Raw genomic sequence first — 11,104 nt, forward strand, 5'->3', positions numbered from 1 at the left:
CACCTTCTGACCACTTTACTATTATATGTGAATAAGGATTTGTTTATTGTTGTATTATATATATATTTTTATATCGTTAATTTTTTTAAGATTTTATTTATTTATTCTTGAGAGATAGAAGGAGAGACAGAGCCAGAGACCCAGGCAGAGACAGAGCCAGAGACACAGGCAGAGGGAGAAGCAGGCTCCATGCACCGGGAGCCCGACGTGGGATTCGATCCCGGGTCTCCAGGATCGCGCCCTGGGCCAAAGGCAGGCGCCAAACCGCTGCGCCACCCAGGGATCCCCCTGTTGTATTATATTTTATAAAATGAAATTGATATTAGAAAAGAAAGAAATGGTGAGGAAAAGGAATGCTCTACTTCATTAGAAAGTTTTCCTCTTTTTGTAAAAAAAAAAAAATTGCTTCTTCAACCATTCTTTTTGAAATAGAACTTATACCACAGAAGCAGTGGCATCTGCGGTCTACAAACTGGCATATCATTTATTTTGCCTGATTTCTTAATTACTGAGCCTGCTGTATATGGTACCAAAATTTATAGACTTTGCCAGAGGCATTTTGTCATTTTACCCAAGATTTGTATAATTTATTTTCTATGTGGTGGACATGATCCTGCATTAAATTATCTGTGCATCTATTTCCTAAAATAACTGAATGTAATAAATAAGTATTTTGATTTCAAAACAGAAGTCGATTCTGGTCAGGTTTACGGAAAAGTGAGCCGTTTGAAAGAATTCATTCATTACTTTCCTTTATTCAGCAAATCTACACAGAGCACCTGCCATGAGCTAAGCCCCGTTCTACAGTTAGGAGTAAATCAAAGAACAAAGCAAAGTTTTGGAAGTATATTTCTATTAGGGAAGACAGACACCAAATAAACAAATATGTAATATGGTGCATGGTAAAAAATATCAAGAAAAAATAATATCGAGTAAAGCAGAGGCAGTGGGGGTGGGGGGGTGGGGATGGCGGCTGCCTTTCTGCAGCGGGCCTGCACCATGGAGCAGGTGCTCAGCGAGCAACTACCCAAGAATCACGTTATCAAGTTTCTACAGGACCACGGTTCAAATTTGTTTCTTGCAGAACATAAATTATTAGGAAACATTAAAAATGTGGCCAAGACAGCTAACAAGGACCATTTGGCTACAGCCTACAACCATCTTTTTGAAAGTAAGTGTTTCAAAGGTACTGAAAGTATAAGTAAAGTGTCTGAGCAGGTGAAAAATGTGAAGCTTAATGAAGATAAACCCAAAGAAACCAAGTCTGAAGAGACTCTGGATGAGGGTCCACCAAAACATACAAAATCTGTCCTTAAAAAAGGAGGTATTGTTCACTGCTGGTATACAGGAACAGTACAGAATGGAACTGTTTTTGATACTAATAATATTCAAATAAGTTCAAAGAAGAAGAAAAATGCCAAGCCTTTAAGTTTTAAGGTTGGAATAGGCAAAGTTATCAGAGGATGAGATGAACCACTCTTAAGTATGAGTAAAGGAGAAAAGGCTTGACTAGAGATTGAACCAGAATGGGCTTATGGAAAGAAAGGACAGCCTGATGCCAAAATTCCACCAAATGCAAAACTCATTTTTAAAATGGAATTAGTGGGGGGGAGGGAGCAAGATGGCGGAAGAGTAGGGTCCCCAAGTCACCTGTCCCCACCAACTTACCTAGATAACTTTCAAATCATCCTGGAAACCTATGAATTCGGCCTGAGATTTAAAGAGAGCACAGCTGGAATGCTACAGTGAGAAGAGTTTGCACTTCTATCAAGGTAGGAAGAAGGGGAAAATAAATAAAAAGCATCCAAGGGGGAGGGGCCCTGCAAGGAGCCGGGCTAAGGCCCCCCATCGAGAGCTCCAGGACTGGATCCCCCTCCCGGAGAAGCAGGAGCTTCACCAATCTTCCGGGTCGGAAAGGCGCTCGCAGGGAGTTGCAGCAGGACCCCAGGAGCGGCGGGGGTGCCCTCAGGCTTCCAGGGGCACTAACCGAGGGAGAGCGTGCCACACCCCGCGGCGAGCTCCCTAAGGGCCTGCAGTGCTCCTGGCGGGGCCTGGGAGCAGCTCGGAGGCAGCACAGGCAGAGCTCGGTGGAGGGGGCTGCGCAGCCTCAGGAGCAGCTTCGGTGTTGGCTCGATTGGTGGCAGGGAGCGCGATTCCAGCAGCGCAGGCCCGGAGCCCAGGGTGCTGGGGACACAGCCCAGGATCCTGAGCTCCCCCCAGGACAGGCAGAGGCCGGAAGGACACAAGATAGCAAGGATGCTTCTGCCACCAGGCGGCCCGCCCCCGGAGCATCCAGGCCCCTGCGGACTGGGAGCTGTGGTTGTTACTGCGGGAGCTGACTCCAGAGCTGGAGAGCTGGCTGCTGCCACTGTTGTTGTTCCTCCTGGGGCTTCACAGGATGAACAACCCCCACTGAGCCTCACAGTGGCCTCACAGGATGAACCGGATAAACAACTCCCACTGAGCCCTGCACCAGGAGGGAGCTGAGCAGCTCCCCCAAGTGCTGATACCTGAGAATCAGAACCTCCCCCAGAAGACCTGCTGGACAGACAGGGGAATAACAAGTTATTGACCAAGCAGCACTGGAAAGTTCCAGGGGAAGTCGAGGGATTTACAGTATATAGAATCAGATGATACTCCCCCTTGTTTTTGTTTTCTGTTTGCTTCCCCCCCCCTTTTTTCCTTTCTTCTTTCTTCTTCTCCTTCTCTCTTCTCTCTTCTCTCTTCTCCATTTCCCAGTACAACTTGTTTTTTGGCCATTCTGCACTGAGCAAAATGACTAGAAGGAAAACCTCATCTCAAAAGAAAGAATCACAGTCCTCTCCCCCACAGTTACAGAATTTGGATTACAGTTCGATGTCCGAAAGCCAATTCAGAAGCACAATTATAAAGCTACTGGTGGCTCTAGAAAAAAGCATAAAGGATTCAAGAGACTTCATGACTGCAGAATTTAGATCTAATGGGGCAGAAATTAAAAATCAATTAAAGGAGATGCAATCCAAACTAGGGGTCCTAATGACAAGGGTTAACGAGGTCGAAGAACGAGTGAGTGACATAGAATACAAGTTGATGGCAAGGAGGGAACTGAGGAAAAAGACAAAAACAATTAAAAGATCATGAGGATAGGTTAAGGGAAATAAATGACAGCCTCAGAAGGAAAAATCTACATTGAATTGGAGTTCACGAGGGCTCCGAAAGGGACAGAGGTCCAGAATATGTATTTGAACAAATCATAGCTCAGAACTTTCCTAATCTGGGAAGGGAAATGGGCATTCAGATCCAGGAAATAGATCCCCCCTAAAATCAATAAAAAAAACCGCTCAACACCTGGAAATTTAATAGTGAAACTTGCAAATTCCAAAGATAAAGAGAAGAAGATCCTTAAAGCAGCAAGAGACAAGAAATCTCTAACTTTTATGTGGAGAAATATTGGATTAACAGCAGACCTCTCCACAGAGACCTGGCAGGCCATAAAGGGCTGCAGGATATATTCAGGTCCCTAAATGAGAAGAACATGCAACCAAGAATACTTTATCCAGCAAGGCTCTCATTCAGAATAGAAGGAGAAATAAGGAGCTTACAAGATAGGCAGAAACTGAAAGAATATGTGACCTCCAAACCAGTTCTGCAAGAAATACTAAGGGGGAGAGGAAGTCCAAGGGAACAATCCACAAAAACAGGGACTGAATAGGTATCATGATGACACTAAATTCATATCTTTCAATAGTAACTCTGAAAGTGAATGGGCTTAATGACCCCATCAAAAGGCACAGGGTTTCAGACTAGATAAAAAAGCAGGACCCATCTATTTGCTGTCTACAAGAGACTAATTTTATTTTATTTTTTTAAAGATATATTTTTATTTATTTATGATAGAGAGAGAGAGAGAGAGGCAGAGACACAGGCAGAGGGAGAAGCAGACTCCATGTCAGGAGCCTGACGCGGGACTCGATCCTTGGACCCCAGGATCGCGCCCGGGGCCAAAGGCAGGCACGAAACTGCTGAGCCACCCAGGGATCCCCTACAAGAGACTAATTTTAGACATAAGGACACCTACAGCCTGAAAATAAAAGGTTGGAAAACCATTTACCTTTCAAATCGTCCTCAAAAGAAAGCAGGGGTAGCCATCCTTATATCAGATAAACTAAAGTTTATCCCAAAGACTGTAGTAAGAGATGAAGAGGGACACTATATCATACTTAAAGGTTCTATCCAACAAGAAGACTTAACAATCATCAATATTTATGCCCCGAATGTGGGAGCTGCCAAGTATATCAATCAATTAATAACCAAAGTTAAGACATACTTAGATAATAATACACTTATACTTGGTGACTTGAACGTAGCACTTTCTACAATTGACAGATCTTCTAAGCACAACATCTCCAAAGAAACAAGAGCTTTAAATGATACACTGGACCAGATGGATTTCACAGATATTTACAGAACTTTACATCCAAACGCAACTGAATACACATTCTTCTCAAGCACATGGAACTTTGTCCAGAATAGATCACATACTGGGTCACAAACCAGGTCTTAACTGATACCAAAAGATTCCAAAACCAGACAAAGACCCCAACAAAAAGGAGAATTATAGACCAATATCCCTGATGAACATGGATGCAAAAATTCTCAACAAGATACTAGCCAATAGAATCCAACAATACATTAAGAAGATTATTTACCATGACCAAGTGGAATTTATCCCTGGGATGCAAGGCTGGTTCAACACTTGTAAAACAATCAACATAATTGATCATATCAGCAAAAGAAAAAACAAGAACCATATGATCCTCTCAATAAATGTAGAGAAAGCATTTGACAAAATACAGCATCCATTCCTGATCAAAACTCTTCAGAGTGTAGGGATAGAGGGAACATTCCTCAGCATCTTAAAAGCTATTTAAAAGCCCAAAGCAAATATCATTCTCAATGGGGAAACACTGGGAGCCTTTCCCTTAAGATCAGGAACAAGACAGAGATGTCCGCTCTCACCACTGCTATTCAACATAGTACTAGAAGTCCTAGCCTTAGCAATCAGGCAACAAAAAGAAATAAAAGGCATTCAAATTGGCAAAGAAGAAGTCAAACTCTCCCTCTTCGTAGATGACATGGTACTGTACATAGAAAAACCAAAAGCCTCCACCCCAAAATTACTAGAACTCATACAGCAATTCAGCAGTGTGGCAGGGTACAAAATCAATGCCCAGAAATCAGTGGCATTTCTATACACTAACAATGAGACTGAAGAAAGAGAAATTAAGGAGTCAATCCCATTTACAATTGCACCCAAAAGCATAAGATACTTAGGAATAAACCTAACCAAAGAGGTAAAGGATCTATACCCTAAAAACTACAGAACACTTCTGAAAGAAATTGAGGAAGACACAAAGAGATAGAAAAATATTCCATGCTCATGGATTGGCAGAATTCATATTGTGAAACTGTCAATGCTACCCAGGGCAATTTACATGTTTAATGCAATCCCTATCAAAATACCATGGACTTTCTTCAGAGAGTTGGAACAAATCATCTTAAGATTTGTGTGGAATCAGAAAAGATCCTGAATAGCCAGAGGAATTTTAAAAAAGAAAACCATAGCTAGGGGCATCACAATGCCAGAATTCAGGTTGTACTGCAAAGCTGTGGTCATCAAGACAGTGTGGTACTGGCACAAAACCAGACACATAGATCAATGGAACAGAATAGAGAATCCAGAAGTGGAGCCTCAACTTTATGGTCAACTAATATTCGACAAAGGAGGAAAGACTATCCACTGGACAAAGGACAGTCTCTTCAATAAATGGTGCTGGGAAAATTGGACATCCACATGCAGAAGAATGAAACTGGACCATTCTCTTATACCATACACAAAGATAAACTCAAAATGGATGAAAGATCTTAATGTGAGACAAAATCCTAGAGGATAACACAGGCAACACCCTTTCTGACCTTGACCACAGTAACTTCCTGCAAGATACATCCACGAAGGCAAGAGAAAGAAAAGCAAAAATGAACTATTGGGACTTCATCAAGACAAGAAGCTTTTGCACAGCAAAGGATACAGTCAACAAAACTAAAAGACAACCTACAGAATGGGAGAAGACATTTGCAAATGATGTATCAGATAAAGGACTAGTATCCAAGAACTATAAAGAACTTATTAAACTCAACAGCAAAGAAACAAATAATCCAATCATGAAATTGGCAAAAGACATGAAGAGAAATCTCCCAGAGGAAGACAGACATGGCCAACAAGCACATGAGAAAATTCTCTGCATCACTTGGCATCAGGGAAATACAAATCAAAACCACAATGAGATACCACCTCACACCAGTGAGAATGGGGAAAATTAACAAGGCAGGAAACCACAAATGTTGGAGAGGATGCAGAGAAAGGGGAACCCTCTTGCACTGTTGGTGGGAATGTGAACTGGTGCAGCCACTCTGGAAAACTGTGTGGAGGTTCCTCAAGGAGTTAAAAATAGATCTTCCCTAGACCCAGCAATTGCACTGTTGGGGATTTACCCCAAAGATACAGATGCAATGAAACGCCGGGACACCTGCACCCTGATGTTTCTAGCAGCAATGTCCACAATAGCCAAACTGTGGAAGGAACCTCGGTGTCCATCGAAAGATGAATGGATAAAGAAGATGTGGTTTGTGTATACAACGGAATATTACTCAGCCATTAGAAAGGACGAATACCCACCATTTGCTTCGACGTGGATGGAACTGGAGGGTATTATGCTGAGTGAAATAAGTCAATTGGAGAAGGACAAACATCATATGGTCTCATTCATTTGGGGAATATAAAAAATAGTGACAGGGAATAAAGGGGAAATGAGAAAAAATGAGTGGGAAATATCAGAGAAGGAGACAGAACATGAGAGACTCCTAACTCTGGGAAAGGAACAAGGGGTGGTGGAAAGGGAGGTGGGCGGGGGATGGGGGGGTGACTGAGTGATGTTCACTGAGGGAGGCACTTGATGGGATGAGCACTGGGTGTTATGCTATAGGTTGGCAAATTGAACTCCAGTAAAAATTTTTTCATTTAAAAAAAAAATGGAGTTAGTGGATTTTGATTGAAATAACAATGCTTTAGATATAAAGACATTAGCAACAATAAAACATGGCCTTGAAGAAACTTAATAAGTAGAGCTGGTTACTATTGTAAGGGAAGAGTCAACTGGAAAATTCAAGAACTCAGATATTGTTTACCCAGTCCCCAACTTTTAATATATGTAATCTATCATAATTCTCTAAAGTTCAAAATATTTTACTACAGCTGTGTAAATATTAAGGTGAAATGACTTTCCTTTTACCTCATGCTGTAAACTAAAAGGCTCAATAAAAACATATTCAGTGTCTTGAAAAAAAAAGAAAAAATAATATCAAGAAAAATAAAACAAAATTTGGAAATATGAATTGATGAGAAGTATGTGAGTTAGGCTCAGAGAAATGGTAACCATGGGAGGTTTAGCATTTATGATCATAGCCAAAATAGTCTGGGTGGGATGCTGCCAAATCTTCCTTGGAAATCGTCAACACGAGGACTGGATATTGGTTTCTGCCACTGTGACCCAGCTTGTATACTCTAGAGTCAGAGACTGCACAGGGAATGCCTGAGTGTAGGTCTTGCACCCAGACTTGAGCTTTCCAGAGAGATAATCTGCTCCCCTGTGTCATTTCTTTTTTTCTTTAAAAAAAAGATTTTATCTTGTGTGTGTCACAAGACACACAGACAAATGCAGAGGAAGAAGCACGTTCCCTGTAGGGAGCCTGATGCAGGACTTGATCCCAGGACCCCAGGATCATGGCCTGAGCCAAGGGCAGATGCTCAACCACTGAGCCACCAGGCATCCCCACCCTGTGTCATTTCTAATGGAAATTCTGTTACCCACTGAACTTGTTTTTCCCCCCACTTGGGGATACAAAAAAAGATATATGATAACTAAAGCTGAATTTTAGTTAAATACTGGTTACTGTTTTAGTATAAGTATGTTCATATTTAAGTGAATCTTGTATTTGTTTTTTCTAATTATGACAACTTACCCCAAAGAGTAAAGATGTTGTTTGCTGAGAGCTACAAAATGACAAATGCCCACTCAAATCAGTTAAATGTGAAGATTCAAGAAAGACCAGTATAAAAAACCAGAATCATAATACAGTGTACTCTGTGCTATAAATAGGAGTGTGTAGAAAAATCTGTAGGAGAATATCTGAGAAAGCAACTTTTCTTTTTCTGCCTAGAAGTTGGATGGAGAATTTGGCCACGCTGCAAATTGGGGTTGAATCTTGAGTTTGGTCTCAAAATGAGTAGGAATTTGCCAAGTAAGAAAAAAGAGGGGGAAACACTTGACCAGTAGAGAACTAGCAACATGGATCAACGAATTATGAAGTAAGTGTTATGAATATGGTATGGTTTGCATGAAGGGGTTTGTGTGTAAGAAGCGATTGGGGCCAAGGGTGTTGGATGAGATTGAGAAAAGTTTTATATAGTAGAAAAAAAAAACATGGATAAAAGCTGAGTTGGGAAGCCTTGCTATAGCTGGCATATATGACTTGATTTTGGTTTTATAGGTTTGGCTTTATATATTTATATCTTGAATTCCCAAGAGAAAAAAGCCTTACCTTAAGTCACTTAGTTATTATTAGGAGTATACTTGTTGGGTGGGAAGAAACCATCAGTGGTGGCTGATTTGTGGAGCTTTGGAAGGGGAACATGAAGCTAGTATGGATGGTCAGTTATGAAGTGAATTAAGTGTTGAGTATCCACACATGGTGAACATTAGTGAGGCCACAACAGTGTTCTTGGCGTAGCATACTGAGGTGGCCTTAAGGTTGGGTGAGAATGAGTGGAAGACAAGAAAGGAACCTGTGAGGTGACAAGTAAGCACAGATGCATTAGATGTGTACAAGTTAATGAGGTCATGAGTACATAAATGTACACACTCTCCCAGATTTTTCCCCTCAGCCAGGCGCTTACCTGCTTTCCTTAGGCAACTCAAAGAAGTAAAGTTGAAGCCTTGAAATGAAATCATAGATTTTATTCAAAGAGAAAGTTTGCTGTAACAGAATACATAATATTTCTTTTATTACTACGAGAGTGTTGAATTCAGAGAAAAGGCTTCTATGAACTTTGGTACATATCTGCCTGTAGTTTCTCAAGGGAAGGTGTAAGAGATTCTTGAATAGTTATGCATGCTAAGACAAATTCACTTGTCACTCAGTTGGCTTGTAGCCTGAAGACTTGAATCATACAGAAGTGTAATCTCAAAAGTTTTTATCTCATGGTTTAAGGTAACTTTCACCACATCAGTTTTTGCTTCATTCAGCTGTACATTATTTTTTAAAGATTTTATTTAATTATTCATGAGAGACAGAGAGAGAGAGAGAGAGAGAGAGGGAGAGGGAGGGAGACACACAGAGAAGAAGCAGGCTCCATGCAGGAAGCCCGGTGTGGGACTCGATCCCGGGACTCCAGGATCACGCCCTGAGCCGAAGGCAGGCACCAAACTGCTGAGCCACCCAGGGATCCCCCATTTCATTATTTTTTAGGCATAGCTCAGGCACCTGGGGTTACATCAAGCTGGAAGACATTTTGGTATATCAAATTAAGTATTTCATGAACTTCACCTTAAAATTTTTTTGCATGTCCTACATCTTTGGCATATATATATATATATATATACACACACATTATATTATTTTATATATAAATTATATATAAATCTAAATTCATATATTATGGATTTATATAAATATATAATAAATATAAATATATAAAATATAATGTGTAAAATATATAACATTTATAGAATATATTTTAAATCTATAATTTATAAAATATGTATAAATATTAAAGTATATAATAAATATTTAAGTTATATATTATATAAATATAAAGTATAAATATATATAAATTTTTATATATACCTTAAAATTTTACCTTTATGAATATATATGCTATTAGAGAAAGAGAAGTCAGAGACAAAACAATTCATAACATGATTTTAACAAGTTGTTGAGAAACCGCACTTCACGGCTTGTAAATTTCATTATTTTTAAATCTGCCTCTGCCTCCCACATTAATATGAATAATGAGGAGTTTGTGTACAAAGATTTTTGAATAGGCCCTCTAGTCCTGCGTGTAATACATTAATATTGCTATGTTGTAGGATTTACATACATAAATGCATATACACAAGTATGCATTTTTGGAATTGACTTTTTGTAAGGATCCAATGATTAGTGTTGAGGACAAATAATGGAAGGATATATGAATTAGGACCAACTTTGCTAAAAGAGCAGGAAGTGTGCATTGAGATAAAGGAGGATTAAAGGTAAAAACTCAAAAACCAAAAAACAAAAAAAACAAAAAAAACCCCCTCCAAAACCTGAGCATAATGAGAGGAAATTTTGAGGAGTATTTGGTCTAATATGAGTTAAGTGGGTTTCTGGAAACATAGGTTTTCTTCCAAAGCAGTGTGGGAAATCAATGGATAACTAGGAAATAGAAATAGTTTTATCTTACATAAGATAAAACTTTATTCATATCTGTAATATTCTACTGTTTCATTGTGGGGATCCTTTTGGTAGACTTATTCTTTGGTATTTGGCTTTGTATTCTTTGATGCTATTGCAAAATGATGTCTTTTTTAAAATCAAATTGTCTAATTGTTTGCTGCTCTTGTCTAGATATGCATCTGACTGTGTATCCAGCCACATTGCTGATAGATCAATAGTTTTGAATTTTCAAAATGCGATTAATTGTATCATTTGCAGTTATAACAGGTTTGTCTCCTCCATTCTAATCTTTGTTTCTGATTTCTTTCTATTGTGCTAGTTAAGGCCTCTAACTCAATATTCAATACAAATAGTAATAATGGGTACCATCATCATCATCAACATCATCATCTTGTACCATTCCTGACTTCATTTTTCTTTAAAATTTTATATTTGTTTGTGGTAAGAACACTTATTAAGTGATCTATCCTCTTAAATTTTTAAGTGTGTAATACAGTATCTTTACAGATACACGTTGCATAACCAAAACTTTATGCCCATTGATAAACAACTCCTGTTTTCCTATCCCTCT

General features: G+C 39.5%; 1 pseudogene; it reads left to right on the plus strand.

Moving 5' to 3' along the window:
- The first annotated feature begins 966 nt into the window (after positions 1-966).
- Positions 967-1,599, plus strand: LOC121494302 (annotated as a pseudogene).
- Positions 1,600-11,104: the final 9,505 nt, after the last annotated feature.

Source organism: Vulpes lagopus, chromosome 7 (genome assembly GCF_018345385.1).
Source record: "Vulpes lagopus strain Blue_001 chromosome 7, ASM1834538v1, whole genome shotgun sequence".
In the NCBI taxonomy this organism is placed as follows: domain Eukaryota; kingdom Metazoa; phylum Chordata; class Mammalia; order Carnivora; family Canidae; genus Vulpes; species Vulpes lagopus.